Here is a 14,621-nt window from a genome sequence, read left to right as displayed (position 1 = left end):
TGCCTTCAATATTAAATTTTTTGAGTGACTTGTTTATTTTCTTTAACAAATATTAATATTAAAAATATATATTATTATTTTCTATCATTTATATAAATTTAGTTTTTTTTTTAATAGTTGTTATATAATGTTATTATAAATCATGTAATAGATATTAAACTAAAATGCAAATTGATAGGTACAAAGGCCAATGTGGAGTATTTTGAGAGCATGAGAAACTACTTCAAAATAGTAGACCATGACTAGTAATTTTTTTGATTGTAACTATTACTTATGACTTTATCTCTAAATGTTGTTTATCAATCAATTTTTAAATCACTTTAAAGTCATGTTTCAACTATCATGCAATGTGACTGTTGGAGAACAAGCATTATCACATATTATTATAAGGGAGTCACTTATTTATTCATTTATTTGTTAGTATATGTAGTTGCTTGTGTTTAGGTGACTAATTATCCTATCACTTATATAGTCATTTATTTGGTAGTTTCTTTAGTCAATTCTATTTGGTTGATCTTGTGATTTTTCTCGGTGATCAAATTAATCACTTATTTAGTCACCTATAAATTATATAAAAATAGTAGAATGTGATCAATTTTAGTCATTTGACTAAAAATTTTAGTGGTGTGACTAAAACTTTTAGTCACATAGTCACATATTTGCCCAAATGTACTAGTGCAAGTTTTGAAATTTTGAAATTTGTTTTGTTTTGAGCATGTATATACCAAGTGCATAGTGAGGACATGTATAGTGTATACCAAGTTAAGGTATGCATTATATTCTAAAGGGGGGTACTTGTGTTTCAGTTTTGTAATGAACATTTTTTTGTCATGACAATGTATTTTTTCCACTAATGTCAAAGGTGGAGATTGTTGATGCCTAAGTCATGTTTTCTATTAGTGTAAAATACTTAATCATTCCCAAGATAGGATTATTCAGTCATCACTATGATTAAGTCATCCTATATAGGTAGAACCTAGCAGTTCTTTTAGCCTTTAACAGGGTAGACTCCTCATAGGGTAGATCATCAGAAGTGATCAAAACATTATAGCCTTAACAAGCACAACTTTATTATTGTAGTAGTGAATATTTTGTGGGTATCATCCCCACCATAGTTTTACCATCACCTTGAAGGGTTTCTACATTACCAAATTTGTGTGTTAATTTGTTATGTGTTTATGAGTTTACATTCATTCAATTAGAAGGTAGATCTGATATTATATTGACGTGAATGGTTACATTGATTTGAGATGAATGTTTAAATGAGAGTTTATGTGGTGATATCAAGTATGTTTCATGTGTGAAAAGTTGTATAGGTCTTGATTCATCCTCCCCATCCCCCACCTCTTGGTATCTCATTTTGCCTACTAGATTTCCAAAAATAATTAATAAATATGTGCACATAACACATGAATTTTGGTATTTTAAAAAACCCTTGGTCAGAGGGAAAAGTTGTGGTGGGGATGGTACCCACAATTTTTTTGTTGCGGTTAAAAAGGTTGCCAATTAGGCTTACAATAAAGCTTCCTTCTAAGAAACTCACCCTACTAGGATTGATTGATATAGTATTGATTGTATCCTTAGTCTATTAGGAATACTCATCTAATATATTTCATCCATCATTTCTATACATTCACATTATTAGAGGATTTAACAAAAGTTTATAAGCAGAATTATTAGTCCTATAAAAGAATACTTTTGTAAAAGGATTTTACAAATCTTATAAAAAATTGATTACATATTTGTACAAGATACCTTGACCTATTTCTTTATTCTTCCTTAATCTTGTCAAATCCCTTATTATTTTGTCTCACTCTATGATGATCCTTTTCATTGTTCTCTTTGTTTGTCATCTATCTATGTCTTTGTATCTCAATCCCTTTTTTGTTATGTTTTTTTTTCTTGCTAAGCCTAGACATAATCTTGACCATATATCTTAGGGTTAACCTCTTTCTTCTTCATATTGTCATCTTTCAAACAAAACTTCTCATGTAAGATTCCAGTTATGTTGTTCATACTTTCTCTGGTAGTTAAGATTTTCTTTAACTATGCATATACTCTGATAATAACTTTACCTTGTCAATACCAATAATGAGTGTTCTTTTCATGTCAATAAATTATCCTTATTTATTTGACGTCAATGAAAAAACTTCACCATCATACTCATAAAATGCAAATGTGAAAACATCTCACCATTATACATCATTCAGGTGTGCCATCACAATACTTAGATTACAAAAAGATTCATTGGTACCACTAAATCATCTGTAGCTAGGATCAAATGTTAATTATTCTAAATACTCTATTGTTTCTTCACAAAATTATATTCAATCTATTGAATCTATGTCTTGCAGTACACCAATTATCACATAATTGCAATAAAAATCACATAGTGTAGTCTAGAAAATGTAGACAAAACCACAACACATGAATCCAGATAGATTTTATAAAACAATAAAATCATTCATCATATATCACTGATTTTTCTTCTAGTTGCACAAACATACTTTAATTGATCATTACTCTCTCTATACCTATTTCTAGCATGTCCAATACAACAAACAACATCTAGATAAATGTCTCAGTCTCCCATTTGAGTTGCACACTATTATTTAGTCTCTAACACCATTGCAACATTGGATCCACTTGTTTCTACACTTAATTAGTTCTCCTATTAGACTATCAACCAATACAAACAAAGTTGACATCAATGGAAACACAATAATTAATTTCTAGGTCACAAAATCTACACTACAACATTATTCAGTACAATTTTCATTAGTTATGCCAACAATCTCCTCTTGATCCTAGTGGGGCATCTTTCTTACGAATGTGAAACCATGAAAAGGGAAGTTTATTTATCTATTTGCATTGCTTCCCTTTTCATAAGGTGTGGGTTTTTATGTCCTTAAACAATATTTTTGTGGGGTACAATACCCTTATTTCGCTAGTTATTAATCCAAAAAAAAATCTCCTCTCATTTGAATGCAAATGAATTTTATACTTGTTAACTTGTGTTCATGAATTCTCACAAGCCTTGAGACCCTTGTCTATCTCTAGTATCATTGTATTGTCACCATTATCATCTTTCTATTTATGTAATCATATTCATATCTTCACTATCTTGTATGAATCAACCGCATTCTAATTCTATATATTACTTCTTGTGCATGTAGCTAAAAATATAAGAGTAACTCATTTCAATTAAAGATCTTAAAGGATAGAATAATAATGGAATAAATTTTTTCTTGAGTTCTTATGGGTATATATTTTTTGTTAACTTTCATAGTTATGTATTCATGAATAATTAATTTATTGATATGTTGTTTGGTTAGTTTTATGAATCTAGGGCTTGTGGTTGTGGTTATTTAGGTCTTCCAATAGGTTATCTATTTTTATCATCATTAATTAAAATTTTTGTGTAAACTTACCCTTCTATAAAGGGTCCAATTCATGTTATTCATGCATATTTCTATAGGCTGAAAAAGCTTAAACTTTATCTTAATTAATAGACATAAATATTATCTTCTTTAATATTCTTAAAATGTGAAATCAAATCTCAAATTTTACAAGATACATCTACTATCTTGAAGTTCAATAATATATTTCAACTTTAAACTTTTACATATGAATTTAGAGTTATTACCTTTTATTGGTTTACTCTTGTGTGTGTATTAGGTAGAAATTTTTATATATTCCATTGTATTAAGACCTATGATGTGATTTATATCCTATTGATGATTTCTCTTTAAATTTATTGAATGGTGCTTCAATAATTATAATTATATGACATTTTTTATTAGACATATAGTTATTTCTCAAGGCCTATAATTCATACTATTTTACCATGACACATAAATTTGACTGCTACATAACTTTTTTGCAATTAAATTGTATTAATTTAATTACACCTTGATTCTTGTTGGTCAACATATTTAGTTATTTCTTCTCTCCATGTTATTGATCTTGCATTTCCTTGGAGTTGGGATTTATGTTATTTTTTTGTCAAGCGTGTTGCTTAACCTACCAAAGAAGAAAAATGATCTTGAGATGATTTTTCTCAATTTTTAGAATAAGGTAGATTATAGACATAGAGAAAACATGTTATTGAAATTAATTAGGACCATAACCCAATAGTTTCTCAGAATATGTATTCTTAGAAATTTGAAATTCTATTTCTACAAGAGATATCTATCATAGGACAACCTTATGCATGTTTTTTTCTCTTTTTTTGAAAAAAAATGTCTATCACACCTAGTTATGTATATTATAAAGTAAACTCCACCAATATAATTGAGAGGGGAGGAGAGGGGGGTGAATCAGTTATGTGCTTTGAAAAACTTTTATCAATTTTAACAAAACTAAAATATGTAACCAAGAGATGCAATAACCACCAGATTAAAACCATACAATGTGACACAAGATATGTTAACTAGGGAAACCCTTTCTTAGAGGAAAAACCCTAATGGGAATGATGCCCATAAGCTAATGTACTAATATGGAAAGTTTCTTGTGAAAGGGTGTTACCCTATTAGGAGTCAAATAAAAATAATTAGTACATATGATTCCATGTTATAAGATTTTAAGTCTCTGTCATGAGATTCCAACCCTATTAGGAGTTTTTCTAATCCTATTAGGAGTTTATAAGAAGACAACTAAACCCATAGTCCAAATTGTTTTAGAACTATTTTCACTAAACAATTGAGGATAACATATCCAAAAAAAATGAACTAACTAAAACAACAACTTATCTTGCCAATACAGTCTGTTTGAAGTTCACCACTTATCCTTGACGTCAAATCCTACTCTAACCTTCACAAATTTGTGTCCAAAGCTCGTATAATATAACATCAATGATATATGATTGCATATGCATATTTTCCAACCAAGGAAACATATTTCCTTTATACCAAGTCCTAATAACTAATTAATTCTTCCTTGAGGCTTTCCCAATGTACAATGAATAACATAGGACTATCATAAGATATTACAACTAGGTTCCACATGTTACATTGTAATTTACATCAATAATACAATACAAATGGCCTCCAAGGAATAATCCACACATTGTCCTTCACAAGTCTTCATTGAATGAAAACCAAATTCCACCATCTTGAACATATTTTCACCAACACGTCCCTAACCAAAATCCAATCTCATTGAATAAGCTTCAACCTCACCAAAAACATATAGGACAAATAACAACATATAGTTTTCTACAAACTATCTTACAACCACTCTTTTATAAATATTCCATAACTCATAGAAAGCTTCATAATTCTTCATGTGCACTTATACATAGCATCTATAAACATCCACAAACATACAATTAACCCCATTGAAAGGAACTCAACAACCATGAACCTCGTCGAACAAAAATATCTCTACTACTTGACCAAAATTTTCCAGAAGGATGATATGTTAACATCCATGAAAAAGAAGTCATGAATGCAACACATAAGTACTCAATCATCTCTAAAAAAATATTCCTAAGGCATTCATGCCAAAAATGTATGTTGCATGCATCACTTTTATAATTCATGAAAATGTATTCATGAGTATATTTTGTTCATTTTATTAAGAGGGGATTTCTTGAAATTACATGCATTATACTTACCCAACAATAGCTATCTTTCTTTGGCAATGAAAGAAATTCCCATTTGTGGTTTTTGAAATATGTTGAATATTTCTTACCTCCAAAAAAATGGCTAATAGTTTTAAATTGAAGAGATATTTGAGCATATTCAATATTGGTGTGGGAGATTTTCTAATTTAAAGAGTAGAATAATTAACTTTATTCTTCTCTATATATGTCTTATCATCCAATGTTAATATTAAATAAGTAGATTAGTTTTCAAAAAGTAAGTTTACTAAGATTACATGGGTTTATGAATATGAAAAGTTGGCTTTCATTATCATTTTCTAAAAGAATAGCTTAACATGTGATATAAATGTCTATTCTATTCTAATATATAACATAAATATATCACAAAGGAAAATTTCTCATATATAACATAAATATCTTCATCAACACTCCGTTGGAGAGACAAAGGAAATTGCTCGTATATTAGGAAGTGGTATTGGCACTCTTCCTGCTAGTTATCTTTGCATGCCTCTAGGTTCCAAACCCCTAGAATATTTTTGGAATAACATCATAGATAGATTCAATAAGAAACTTGCAAGCTGGAAAGGTACGTCTCTTAGCCAGGTAGGCAAATGCACTTTGGTGAAATCTATTTTCCAAAACCTCCCCACTTATGCCTTAAGTCTCTTTGGGATCTTGGCAAAGCAAGCTAACAGAATGGAGAAGATTCAGAGGGATTTTCTCTAGACAAAGGTTTAAGAGGATAAAAGATATCATTTAGTTGCCTCGGACTATGTTCACCTTCCCAAATGTTATGGAGGCCTTGGTTTTAGAAAAATTAGACATCGCAAGAATGCCCTTCTAGCCAAAAAAATTTGGCGCATCTTTCAGATACAAGAGAATGGAAGGAAATAATGATTGAAAAGTATTTGACAAGGCAGTTACTAAGCCTTTTGCTTCATGAGCTTGATATCCCTTAAGGATCTTACATATGGAATGGGGTCTTAAAGGCTATGACATTGGCTAAGTCCAAGATGAAATGGAAAATTGGCAAAGGTAGGAAAATCTTGTTTTGGCAAGATGACTAGACTAGCTAGGGACCTCTCATTCACCACCCTAATTATGGTAGATTGGCAAAGCAATGCATTAAAAGATATGTTATGAAAGTCAGTGATTATAGAATAGGTAATGGATGGTAGGAATTGTCTTTGATATCCTTGGGTCTTAATCCCCTTATGATTACTCTAAATGCTATTTCAATAAATAATGAGGATGAAGTCATTTGGGGATGTAACTTGAATGGCCATTACTCTATCACCTCTAGATACTTTTCTTTGTGGGATAGAATGGAGAAACCCATCTAGGAAAAAGTATGGATCCTTGGTCTTACCCCTAAAATAAATTTTTTTTTTGGCTTCTGCTCCAAGAAAAGATCCTTACTCTGGAAAATCTTGATAAGAATGGTTAGACTATCCCCAATAGATGCAATTTATGCAAGCAAGCTTTGGAAATGACCAATCATTTATTTATCCATTGTCCCTATTCCTCTAATGTTTGGAACCTCCTTACCAGGAATGTTGGGATCAACTGGTGTCCTCCAACCAACATTCAATATTTCTTCAACAGATGGAGGAGCTCACATAATGGCTTAATCTCTCATTTAATTGGCTCTTGGTCCCTTCCACATTTCAATTGGGGAATTTGGAAAGAGCAAAATAACCAAATCTTCAAAGATAGGGAAGCCCCTGAGTTTGTCATTGCTGAGAAAATTGAAGGGCTAATGAAGGAGAACTTCACCACTGTTAAGGATGGTAGCATTGAGGAAGGAGGGAATATAAAATAGAGGAAAATGGAAAGGGATAGGAAAATATATGAGGCCAGGTGGTCTTTTCCCCCTAAAAATTGGTTCATGGCCAATTTTGATGGGGCTGCTAAAGGGAACCTAGGACCTATGAGTAGTGGAGGAATCATTAGGAACAACCATGGGGGAGGAGTTGTAGCCTTTTCCTGCCCACTTGGACATCAAACAAATCCTTTCACTGAAGCAAGTGCTACTAGTCACATTGTCAAGCTAGCCCTAGCTTCTGGGATTGAGAACCTATGGCTAGAGGGGGACTCATTAAACATCATTAATTGTCTCAATGGTCATGCTAAGCCCTCATGGACCATTGTGAATATAATAGAGGAATTAAAGTCTAACCTAAGAAATTTCAACAAGACCTATAGCAATCATCTATATAGGGAGGCTAATTCAACTACTGACTGGTTTGCCAATGAAGCAGTCACCAATAATGCGAAGAGGACGTGGCACATTGGCAACATCTTTCTGATGGCAATAAATAATTTCCTATTTCAAGATCACATTCAGGGAAGTACTAGAAATATCCAAAATAAATGATGGAAAGATTTGAAATATTACATATAGGAGGGGGAGTTATTATAAATCATGTGAAACTCTTTTATCATAATAGCATGTATGTATGACATGTTTTATGGGCTATTTTGAATACCACCATTAATATTGGTATTTTTGAAAATGTTTTAGAATTTTGCAATCTAAAGAAGGTTGAGGTTTGGAAGAAATCTATGAGCAGGTGGGGGCTTTCAATTGCAGATGAAACCATGGTGGGAGAGAGAAATAGGAGGGAATTATTGGCAGAGGCGAGGAACTGGAAGGAGAAATTGAAGGTTTGGCACAAACTAGAAAAGGGCAAGAATTCTTGATTCCTAGAGAAGCTCCATGGTTTTGATGCAAGGATAACTAAGGTTATGGTGGATTCCTAGAAAAATGGGAGAGTCAAAATTGATGGGGTCTCCCACCAAGTCAATGTGGAATTGATAGCCCAGGTTGCTAAAATTCCTCTGGAAGGGACTAATTTATTCAGAGATAAGAAAATGTTGACAAACATCATCAAAGTTTTTGTGAAGGATGAAAAGCAACTAAATAAGCTCATCAAGGTGGAGATGGACTAAGAGATGGAGTCAATCAAAAAGCTATAGAGGTATGTTCTCAGGATCATCATTGAGTATATTTCCCTAGACCCCAAATTTGACAGGATAAGAATGCATCATTTTGTCTTGCTTAATAACTTTAGGCATAAAATCAAAATTTCTTTTCCTTTCTATCTTTTTACCTCCATGAGCAAGGGTATCATGGGTTTTAAGAGAAAACCCACTGCTAATCTAGCCCTTCATGAGGGATTACTCCTCCTAGTTTATGATTATCTAAAGGTTCAAACTAGGGGAAAATACCTCAGTGATGTTGGGTGTGCTTTCAAGGAAACTGGGAGCTTAGACTCCAAGGAAGTGTAGAGCATAAAATTAGAGGAAGAGGAGTCCAAATCCAAAAAAGAAAGAAAACCCCCTACCTGCATCCCCTATAGAAAGAGTCCAAGAGGTTTACCCCTCATTCCCCCTAAGCCTAAGCCTTAAGAGGTGGAGGAGGATAGTGAGGATGAAGAGGACACTAATTCAAAGGAAGAGGAGAAGGAAGAGGGCGATGAGAAGGAGAAGAAGAAGGGGAGGGATAGTGAAAAGGAGGAGGAGGATTCTATCGATGTGTCAAAAAATCCTAAGAAAAGGAAAGTTGAAGAGGCCTTTGACACTAAAGACCAAATTTCTAAGTTTTCTGGCCCTAGCCTCACTTCTTCCCTGACTGTAGACATTCTAGGAAAAGAGAGTGGGGAGGTGGTAATGAAGAATAGGAGGAGTTCTTGGAGGAATTTTAATTCCAATAAAGCCAAATTGGGGATTGTCAAAGAGCCTTTGAATATTCAAGTGATGGAGGATATTGATGGCAAAACCCATTATGAGGATCTCATTGGTCCTGGTCTGGTTGTGATTTCAAATAATGCTAGGGAAATTGGGCTTGACCTTTTGAACAATGCTAGGAACAACATGATAGACAATTTTTGGTCTATCAAGTGGTTGTTCCATGAAATTGAAGACCTCAAGGGAGAAAAATCCTGGAAGGTGACCAAAATAGAGGCAAAAACTAGGGGAACACTAAAGAGGATAGAAGATAGGATGGAAGCCAAACACATATCTGCATCCAAGATCATAGGGCTGACTAGGAGGATAGAATCACAAAGGTTAAAAAAAGAGTCTGAAGGATGGAGTTCATCCACCACAACTTGGAGAATTAAGTGATCGCCACCTTGAATACCCTGAATGAAACTATTAACAGCCTAGGTGAATCACTAATTAGTGCTGGATTTGGAAGGAAAATTCTTGAGAAGGCCAACCTAGGCAATGGGCAGGCTAAGGATTATTTGAAAGAGACTAGGGACTAGGTGGATGCTCAAAACCAAGACTAGGAGGAAGAAAACAATAGGAAGACCATTGAAGCTATATAATCCCTATAGGTTCTTGATAAAGAGAATTGATAGTTAGGTTTTTGTTCTTTCCTAGTGTAGCTGGTCCTTTTTTTATCTAGTTTTACTGGTTTTTTGGTTCCTAGCCATGGGCGAATTTTATGGTTGGCTTTTTCTAAGCTAGTTCATTTTCACTAGACTCTACTGAATACTTCTATTTTTTATTTGTTGTAATACTTTTGGGTTTCAGGATCCCTGTAAAACCTATTTTACTTAATCAAAAACATAAATATCTCACAAAAAATGGACTTGCATAAATTTTGTAATGAAATCCTAGTTTATATAAGGTTAATATTAGCCTTAAGTTTAACATTACAATAACTATTAAGTAAAATCACGTATTTTCCATTATGTAAAAAAATTAAAAATATGGTAAAAAACTTTGAGCTTCTCCTACATCATTTTTTTAAATGTTTAATATTTCGTAAGTAACTTTTGTGTTCCTTACCTAGTTATTGGTTATGCGCTTAATTGGTGTGGACCAATTCATTTTATTTTATAAACAATGGTTACTACATGCGGAATCATTAAACATAAGCCTAGAGTTCTAGATATGCTCCTTAGCTTCCTATAGAGGATGTATGAGCATGCAAGGTACAGCATCACAATTATCCTAGATTCTATCATTCATCCCTGATCATGTTCATGTGGGGGAGATATCAAGATTTCAATGCTTTGGCACCTTTGAGAATGCAAGAAATATTTATACACCTTCACATGCCTTAAGAAAAATATTATCTAATGTTAGTAACACCAAATTCACTAAGCAAAATAGTGCACCAAGATCATTAGTTATAATAGTCATAACATATAAATTTGAGTCTTTCAAGTAATACAAATTAGTTAGTTATTTTGTAGGAAGTGATTAACTATCTCTAAATTATGTGTATGTATAATTAGTGATTCAAATATTAAATATTTCTCATCTTTGAGCTATTTGTATGTACAAGTAGTGATTCAAATATTAGAAAGAATACTTCTTGCAAAATAAGGTTCATATCAAGACATATGGTAACATGACCATTGTACATGAATTTTCTTTTAATTCACAATTTAAACTAGCACTTCATTCATATATCCAGTTCAATCTCTCTTACATTTTTTTATTAGGAAAGGACTCCAATTATAGTGCATCACTTATTTGGTCTAGTGCAACATTTATTTTATCTAGCTATCAAAAGTGATGAATTGAATAAAATATGTCATTGTCAATTTGATGTAATTTAATTAAATTCAAATCCTAAATAAATTTCAATCTTTACTCAATTCTTATAGTTTAGATAAGTTAAATTTAATGGTTAATTCCTTTAGTTTCATGAATATATGTGTAGAACCATAATAATAAAAAATTTTGAATAACACATATAGGTATAAATTTAAATATTTTAACTAAAAATAATCTATCTTTTAGCTTAACCCAAATTGTACCATCAAATGTAAAACAGTCACATAGACTACTTAGTTGTTTGACACAACCAAGAGTTGACATGAAAAAACCATAGCACATTATTTATTTTACTTGTCAAGAGGAGTAAGTGTTTCCCATTTACTCAGAGTTGGCTGTGCTAAGACTAACATCAACACAACTTACTACTCTTTGAATGTTAAATATGAAGCTTTTGTAACATGAAGCCCCTCAAAGATACCTAATAATCCTCTTTAGAGCACTCCAATGAGTCTCCTTAGGCTATAACATAAACCTACATAACAAGTTTATGACATATGATATCTAACCTACTAATGGCCAAACAAGAAAATGTAACCAATTACCTATTTATATGAGTGAGGCTTGCATAAAAAAAATATCATAAGTATACAATAACTTCCATTTGTATGCAAACACTATTGTAGTCTTTCATATGCAACATCTAACAAAAGTCTCAAATGTACTTTTTTGTGACAAATATATTTTATGTGTATATTTCCAAACTTCAAGACTAAGAAAATAATGCATTTCTTGTATAGTAGTCATCTCAAATTTTAAAACCATAATTTCTTTATATTATAAAAACAAACAGGGGCTATTCACAATGTATATCAAATCATCTACAAAAAAGAGTGATAAATTTCTAATGATGTTTGATGTAATATTAAGATCTAATTGACTCTTTACAACAACAAAAAATTGGAGTAGAGGTAATAATCATCTTTAAAATATCATGCACTAGGTTATTTCCTGTCATATGAGACCTCTTGTACCTATCAACACAAATTATTATATGGAAAGTACTTCAAAACTTTGAGGCTAAGAATATAAACCTCTTCATTAATGTAATCTTTAAAAATGTGCTAAAACATCAACTTTGAGAAACTATAGAGGACTAATGTAACAATATATATCATTTCAGTGACAGTAAATGATTTTTATAACTAATAACTTTATATTTAGTGTATCCATACCAACCAATATAGCTTTAACTTTAAAATAAACCCAAATATTTATATTTACATTTATTATCCATTTTGTTTTTATTAATTGCTTATTATGGGGTGACTCGACCAACTCATTAGTGATTTCATTCAATGGGTTTCATTGAAGTTGTTATGGTTGTTACCACTCTTCTTTTCCACTAGCTTTGACAAAAATTTATATCCCTTAACCTGCGTTACTTGTGTCATTGAGGAATAGTTAACTTAGGTTTGGGCCCTTGTAATCATCTATCAAATTAATGTCCAACATGAGAGTTTGAGGATTACTACATATTGTGGTCCCATAATGCACACCCCATTTTGTCTCACAAAATGGGGACCCCCTATTTTCAAAATCCTATATTCGTACCTAGTCTGGTGCCTTAGTCATTTAGGACCCTCTCCTAGGTCTAGGTCAAGCCCTAGTCTTTGATCAGGCACTATTAAGAAGGTTAGAAAACAAAATATCATTCTAGGGGAAGATTTTTTCTCACAAGTTCTAAAATCACACTTGCACGCCTTTGAGAGGTGTGCACTTGCACACCCTTCCAAGGTGCACAATTGTGCAACTCTCAGAGGTGCACAATTGTGCACAACCCAAAAATGTGCACCTACACACCCTTGGAGGTGAACATCAAAGGTGTGCATGTGCACCAAGGTCTATAAATAGACATCAATCTCCCCTTTTCTCTTCATTGTCTTTCACTCTCCCCTCTAGATGCACACCTCCCCACCTTTGAGAGCTCTGAAAGCTTGCCAATCAGCACATCTACATCCACACTCCAACCTTGCAAAGGTATAACCCCCTCTTGGAGGTGTGCACTTGTGCACTTACGCATGTGTACACCCTCAAGAGGTGTGAATATATGCAAAAACAAAGACACCTCCCCTTCCTAAGAAAAATTGCACGGCCACAATGAACGTAGTTACACACATGCGCACCTTGTACACATGCACAAGGTGTACAACTATGTACTTTTTCATCTTAAGCACATTTCAAATGTACACTAGCATACCCTGTGTAGGTGCACTAGGTGTACTAGTGTGTAAAATAGGCTTTTTGAGGTATTTACTTAGATTTTCCCAATTTTAGCTAGTTTTTCCTCAGTCTAGGTCCTAGATGAGTTGCTTTAGGGGTTTTTAACATCAAAGTACTAATATTTTCCTCTTTTTTGTAGTTATAGTGGAATCATCATCATCCTCTATGGTAGAAAAAAATTGCACCTAATCTTATAGCATTTAAATACCAAGGAGCTCTCAAAATGTATAGATTCCAAGATAGGAATGCAAAGATTCGGGATATAGAACTCAACCACATTGATTAGAACATTTTCTTGACACTCTGCAACAAATCAAATGAAAGATTAGTGAAGCTATCAGCATTGATCTAGATTGGATTAGTGAAGTTTGCTTCACACCCTACATTACTTCAATCCTCTAAACTAATCATGACACCGGTTGAACACTACATTCTAGATGAGAAGGTTGTAAAGTCTGTGTTAGTGAATAGATTGTCCTTTTTACCAATTATCAAATTTACTCTATGTCCAACTTTATAATAGGAACAATGACCATTCACAACAGTTGAAAGTGTAGTTTTATCTACCTTTCTCTCTGAATTTTTATAAGGTACAACTCCCTTGTCAATTTTACAATGAATTCAATATTACTTTTACACTTTTCCTGAAAGTTCCTAAGGATCTCTCAATTGCTCTTGGGCAATGAGGTAAGAAACAATACAAACTTTTGAAATAAATGGTTGAAAATAAACTTATCACACATACAAAATCCACTTCAAAGAATGAATCTTCATCAAAAAATGCAACATGAATTGAGAAACTAAACAAATTGAGCTTACAAGAAGAGAACAGTGACCAAGACTTTCGAATCGCCAAATCACTTTCACAAAGTAATGATAATCCAACACTTTGAACACCAAGTTTCAAAGTTTAAGTCCGAAATTATTCATATATGTATATAACACTTCCATGCATCAAGTCTTGGAAAGAAAAAACATCCATATACTATCTCAAATCACTATTTTTGAAATTATCATAGTCTATACCATCTACTATTATCTATCTCCTTCTACTTCCTATTACTTAAAAAAAAGAATAGTCAAATGCCCCAGCATTTATAGTTTTTCAAACCCAAAAGAGCCTCCATCAAAACCTAGCTCTTTCAGTTACAAGAAGAAACTGTTATAAAATGAAAGAGTATTTAAACAAAAACAACAAAAAGAAACGCTGGAAGGT

Source organism: Cupressus sempervirens, chromosome 2 (assembly GCF_028749045.1).
Source record: "Cupressus sempervirens isolate cs-2001-9-10 chromosome 2, ASM2874904v1, whole genome shotgun sequence".
Lineage (NCBI taxonomy): Eukaryota > Viridiplantae > Streptophyta > Pinopsida > Cupressales > Cupressaceae > Cupressus > Cupressus sempervirens.
Note: the sequence above shows the minus strand (reverse complement) of the source record.